We start from the raw sequence: 6,463 nt of genomic DNA, 5'->3' as shown, positions 1-6,463 counted from the left end.
ATAGTATAGTGATTGACTGTTTTAAAAAATTATAATAATAATAATTATTGGGAAATGCATGGAAAAGACTTTGAATGATAAAGCGATCGATGCCTCTGTATTGACTGACATGCATGGCATTCCCTTTTGAAAAAGCAATGGAAGTCAATGTAAAGTTATATGTAATCCAATGTAATATAAAGAAGATCATGATAATAATATAATAAAAAAAAATAATAATAATAATAGTAAAGAAAGTATCCAGGCCCACCTGTGGCACCATGTTTAAAGTGGTTGGACCCCACATAGCCATCTGTGTGGTCTGAGTCCCAGACCCAGCAGCTTGAGAAACAGGTTGGGCATGTGTGTGCATGCCCAAAATCCCCAAAAAGAGGGTGAAATGGAGGGGGAGAGATTGCGGCGTGACCTACCCGAGGGGGGCTTTGTCGCTCCTACCCCTCTTTTCTCTAACGAGTGAACATGTCCTCTGGCAAAATTGTTTTTAAAAAGTATACATCCAAAATAGGCAGAAATATGGCTTATGTTAAAGAAAAAGGAAAATATGGAAAATAATCTCGCTATGAAATGTCTTGATTCTCATATAACTCAATACTCATTTCATATTAACCAGATCCAACTGCTCTGATAAATCTCCGTTTTATGTGTTTTGGACTACTTACTTCCCCAAATTTTCGGAATTACACTACTGAAAGTCACTTGTATGAATGTAATCTGGATTTTCAGAAATAATACCAGCCAAGGGTTGGTTAGAAGCAAGGGGCTTGGACAACTTCCACAATCATGGCCACGAATCCTAAGTGAAAGTCTTAAACGCCTGGACACGCTGGCTTTGCAGTCTGTACCTGCAGGAGAGCAGGTAACGCTAGCACAGAAGAAACGACATAACGTGGGGCGGGGGGTGACTTCAGTGGCACTATTCCATTTTTATTTACCCAGACTGTGGCTTTCAGCCCTGCGCTGAGGCCTCCTTGTGTATCGGTTTCTCTTTTTTTTTGGAGAGGTTTTCGCTATAGGGCATGTGCGCTCGCCAGACAGACAGAGAGAGACAGAGAGACAGAAAGCGAGAAATCACCCCCCAGGGGGGATGGTCACGCTGCAATCCCTTCTCCTCCATTCTCCTCTCAGCAGGATCTTGGGCACGTCCGCACACGCGCCCGGCGTGAATTTTAAGACACCAGGGCCGGGATGCAAACTGTGGTCGACTATGTGGGAGTCCAGCGACATAGCCATTACGCTAACTGCTGGTTCCCTGTGTATCAGTTTCTAACGTGTCACCAACCATCACACAGTCCCCCGGCTGCCCTCCGAGGAGATCACAGCTGTGATAAAATATGGAAGGAGCTTATTTCTCCTCTTTCTGCTCTCCACCTACAACAATGGCGTCAAAATAGGACTGACAGGCACGAGCCTCCGCCTTCTCCTTTTGGGTCTGTGTCGCCATTCGTTAACAAAAGCAGGCGGACCTCCCGTGGCAGGGCACTGAGCGTGGCTTTGACCTCTTCTGCCAGTGTCATGTGCAGTAAACGAGAGATTTCCGCAGGAAGTAACGTTCTTCGGCCAATTCCAGTTGTGTGCCACCTTTGGTTTCCCGACGGCTTCTTCCCCGTGCGAAGTCCTCGGGTCAGTAGTGCATGTGCTCTGAGGGTGTGACCCTTCCCTGCTGAGTTTACCTTGGACTTTATCACAGATGATTTCAGCCTCTTCTTCATAATAGCATATTAATTGTAAACGCTTTACCACAAGAAATAGAGAGGGACTGGCAGATGGTGTGATGGTGTGATGGTCACATTGCTGGACTCCCACATAGTTGACTGTGGTTCGAGTCTCAGACCCGGCAGCTTAAAATATATTTCTTTTGTGAATGAGAGGGAATAAGGAAGACTCCCCACAGGGTCATTGTGCTACGTCCATTCCCACTGGGCGTGTGCGTGTGTGTGTCCCAAATCCTCCAGTATGCCTCTCCTGCTGGCCTTCACAGTGTCAAGCGTGTTGTCCAGATCCAAGAAAATGGCCCACACCCAGCTCAGCCCCATAATGCTGGCCACATTCGTAGCCCATTCGTAGCCCACTCGGTTCTAGTTCTTAAAGGACAAAGTTCTGCCTTTTTTTGACCAGGCTGTTGCCAGTTAATTGAACATGCTGTATCTCAGGAATTATTATTCTGGTTATCTATCTGCTGTATTATGAGCTGAGTACAGTTAAATACACTTACTTTTCAGTACTGTCTGGGAAAATAAGAAAAGAGAGAGAGAGTAGTATTTCCAGAGATAATGAATACTTTGAAATGATAAGAGAGTCAATTATCAAGAAGACAGATCACTTTAAATGTGCTTATAATTCTTAACATGATTTAAAAATAAACAATGACAAAACTGGAGAGAATTTAAAGCTTTACAATCATACATAAAGAAGTTAATAACCCTCTTTCAGTAATTAACTTTTTATAAAGGAACAAAACTCAGTAAGGATATTGGAGACTTGAACAATCCTAAGAGGCATTTATAGAATACTACACCAGTAATTATAGGATCATGTTCTTTTCAGGTGTGCCTGGCGTGTTTACTAAGGTAAATCAAATGTGAGCCATAAGTCTCAATAAATTCCAAAGGATTGAAAATAACCAGAATTGGGGCTAGCAAGTGGTGTGGTGGTTAAGGTGCGAGATTTCCACATCGTCAACTGCGGTTCAAGTCCCAGACCTGGTAGCTCTCTTTCTCTCTCTCTCTCTCTCTCTCTCTGGTGAGTGCATGTGCCATATAGCAAATTAAATAAAAATAATAATAATAATTTTTTTTTAAATAACCAGAATTAGGAAGCAGAGCCTTAAACAGTGAGAGATGTGAGTCATTCTGGACTCCTGTTCTAAATTTCTCCACACCTGGTATGGAAATGGCAGGAGTAAAAGATGAGAGTACAGTGCTAGGAGGAGCATAGGTAAAGGAGTTTGTGCAATGCTCAAGGAAAAGTCAAGGATGACTCTACATGCTCATCCAAGCAGCTAGAAGAATGGAAGTGCTATTTGCTGAAGTAGAAAAGCCTGAGAAAGGAGATTTAGAGGTGGAGGGAAGTATGAGTGCAACTGGAGGGCACTAAAGGTGAAACTCCCACTAGATAGCCATGTGAAAATGTTAGGTTGCAGGGGCTAGATGGCAGTGGGGTGGTAAACGTGACACTGCGAGGCTGATGCACTGGAAAGTTCCAGGTTCACGCCGGAGGCTTCTCTGAGCACAATGGGTACATGCTTGCACATGGTCCAGGGCCACCTGAGACTGGGAATGGACGTAGCACAATGACCCTGTGGGGAGTCTTCCTTATTCCCTCTCATTCACAAAAGAAATATATTCTTTTTAAAAACTGGAGGTTGTCTGGGGCCAGCAGATGGCATAGCAGTTGTATTGCTGTGCTCCCACATGGCCAGCTGTGGTTCAAGTCCCAGATCTGGTGGCTTGAAACACATTTGGTGGAGGCGTATGCATCCCAAAATCCTTCAGGGAGAATGGAGGAGAAGGGATTTCAGTATGGCATCCTCCGGAGGGTGATTTCTCACTTTCCTTCTCACTGTGTCTCTTTCCCTTTTTTTCCCTCTCTGGAAAGCACACTCACCCTATGGCAAAGACCTCTAAAAGAAATAATAATATAGAAAATTTTTAAGTAAAAATTGGGGGTTGTCAAGTAAAACTTGGACTCTGCAGAGCACAGACTGCAGATAAATAGCATAAAAGGAGGGAGAGGTCAGCCTATAATACACCAGTGATTTTTAGATATTAATTTGAACTCATCTCAAACCAACATCATATGTGAAAACTTCTGTCCTATAGGTTTCAGCTATAAATTTAAATCAGAATCTAACACAATATTTCCATTAATTATATCAGATAATTGCATCTGGAAAGATGGGGAGTGGAAATAACTCCCACATCGGAACTCAGAGGCATAAGCCAAGAAACGAACCAAATTGCCAACCTGCACACCAGGGCTGAATCTTGTCTCTTATTTACCAGCAAAAAAATGAAAATAATCATAAATTACAGTTTTGTTTCTCTCCCTATCCATCACAGCACAGAAATTAAAGAAACTGGTCAAATAAAAGACCTGAAAGATTTATAACCATAGTTTCAGACCATGATACTGCAGAAAGATCAGAAACGTTTGTTATTTTCCGGAAGAAATAAAATGCCAATGCAAATCACTTTTAAATGCAAATCCAAAGCAAGCATAATTCTGGTTAGTGCATGAAAGGTGTGTTCCACTAAGCTCCTTTGATTCTCCTGGGAGATTGATTGAGTAATTATACTCTAGAGAGGAGGGTTAAGAAACTGTGTTGAAACTTATCAAAGATGACATGCAGCAACTTTTCGATTTTGTTTGAAAAGTGCGCTTAAAAATAATTACATTTTAAATGGGATTTATAAATATCTTATACCACTTAAGTGAACAGCAGAGAATTCGGCCACCACAGGATCTTGTCGAGTTTGATAAGCTAGATTGCCTACAACTGGGATCTCACTGGCATTTTCTTTTTTTAAAAAAATTGTTTTATTTAACTTTATTTATTCATATATTTTTTAATTTTATCAGAGGGGGACAGAGTGAGAGAGAGGGAAAACGAGAAAGCAAACTGCCAGATCCAGGACTCAAACCACAGTCAGCCATGTGGGAGTCCAGCACCCTTAACCACCACACCACCTGCCGGCCCCCTCACTGGCATTTTCAACACGTTCAAGAAACAAGGGGATTTGTAAGCCCTCTGCAGGTGTATTTGTGCTAATAAGAACAGAATGTATAGTGATGATACATCCTGCAAACACACGCAATAGGATGGGCACTTACGAGCCTCCCTGTTCATGATTTGTATGCCTTCCTGGCCAACAATTTCTTCCTTTGCCTACCCATCCTTTGGTCTGCAGTCAATGTGGTCATTCTAAAATTAAAGACTGGTTGCATCACTTCCCAAATTAAAATCACCAGGGTTGGGGCCAGCAGGTGGCATAGTGGTTAAGGCAGGACTCCCACATGCACACTTGATATAGCAAGAAGAAAATATCAATACATTTGAATGAAAATAAATATTTTCTTTAAACAATCAGGTGAAAAACACATCTAGAAGGGGAAAAGAAAACCAATTGCCACTACTTTCTAACAGTAAAGCCTTGAACTCCAAATCTATCAATGACTCTTAATTCTAAATGATCTAATATAAACATAATTTTAGTTTTTGCTGTTATAGGGCATGTGCACTCACTAGAGAGAGAGAGACAGAGAGAGGAGAAGTAAAAAAGCATCCCATCCAGGGTAGATTGCAACAAAATCCCTTCTATTTCATTCTCCTCTTGAGATTTTGGGTAAACAGCACATGCACACACGCCTGGCGTGAGTTTAAGCTATAGGGTCCGGGACTCGAACCGCAGTCGACTATGTGGGAGGCCAGCAACATAGCCATTATGCTGACTCCTGGTCCCATACCTCACAATCTTTTCTCTCCCATTACCCCTTTCAGGATTGTGGCCATGCACACACGTGCCAGGTATCTTTTTTTTTTTTAATTTAACTTTATTTATTTATTTTATTTTTAATTTTGACCACAGAAGGACAGAGTGAGAAAGAAATAGATAGAGGGAAAGTGACAAAGCAAGCCGCCAGGTCTGGGACTCGAACCATGATCAGCCATGTGGGAGTCCAGCTCCCTTAACCACCATGCTACCTGCTGGTCTCCCAGGCATCTTTTTCAAGCCACTGGGTCCAGTATTTGAATCACAGTTGGTCATATGAGATCCCGTCACCTTACCCCCCCCGCCACAGACTGGCCCCAAAACTTATTTTAATAAGCTTTACAAAAGAGCCAGATGGTGGCAGTAAAATGCAGCAATAAAATGTAACATTCTGCAAAGCTGAACCACATGGGAAGATTCTGGGTTTGCATCCAGACACCTCCCTGAGTACCTGAGACACACACGGGCCTACGTTCCAGGGCTGGCTGGGTCAGTGTCCTCTTGTGATCTGTCTCTCAGGGGGTCGAGCGCCAGGGTCTGTGCTCTTAACCGCTATGCTATGTAAGAGGCATCCTGCTGGGAGTGTCCATGATGGATCTGGGCAGGGGTCTGGAACATTCCAGATACACATAAGCCCAAGGCCTACAGCCTGTCTAAGCAGGGCTGAAAGGTAGGGTGTGGTTTCAGACAGAAAGGGACCTGACTGAAAGACCATCGTGCTACAACCCTGCTGCTGGGAAGACATGTGCTCACCCCCTTCAGGGACCTGCCTGCCGTTACTGTGAACTAGCACAGACACCTGCCGGGGCATACCCTGCAAACCTCTCCATAATTCCAACCCTGCATCCACACGGCTGCCACCCGGCGCCACTGAGAGTTCATTTACAAATGTAACATATCGACACAGCCCTTCTTCAAGAGACAGACAGCTCCATGGCTCCTGCGATCTAGCCATTTTGGGAGAAAGGAAGATG

General features: G+C 43.4%; 1 pseudogene; it reads right to left on the bottom strand.

The window, feature by feature from the left end:
* The window catches only part of LOC102482773 (N-acylneuraminate-9-phosphatase-like), a 7,149-nt pseudogene extending 5,116 nt beyond the window's left edge, over positions 1-2,033 (bottom strand).
* Between the last annotated feature and the right edge of the window lie 4,430 nt (positions 2,034-6,463).

Source organism: Tupaia chinensis, unplaced genomic scaffold, assembly GCF_000334495.1.
Source record: "Tupaia chinensis unplaced genomic scaffold, TupChi_1.0 Scaffold141490_1, whole genome shotgun sequence".
Taxonomy (NCBI): Eukaryota; Metazoa; Chordata; class Mammalia; order Scandentia; family Tupaiidae; genus Tupaia; species Tupaia belangeri.
The sequence above is the reverse complement of the archived record's forward strand: the minus strand, read 5'-3'. Positions and strand labels throughout refer to the sequence as shown.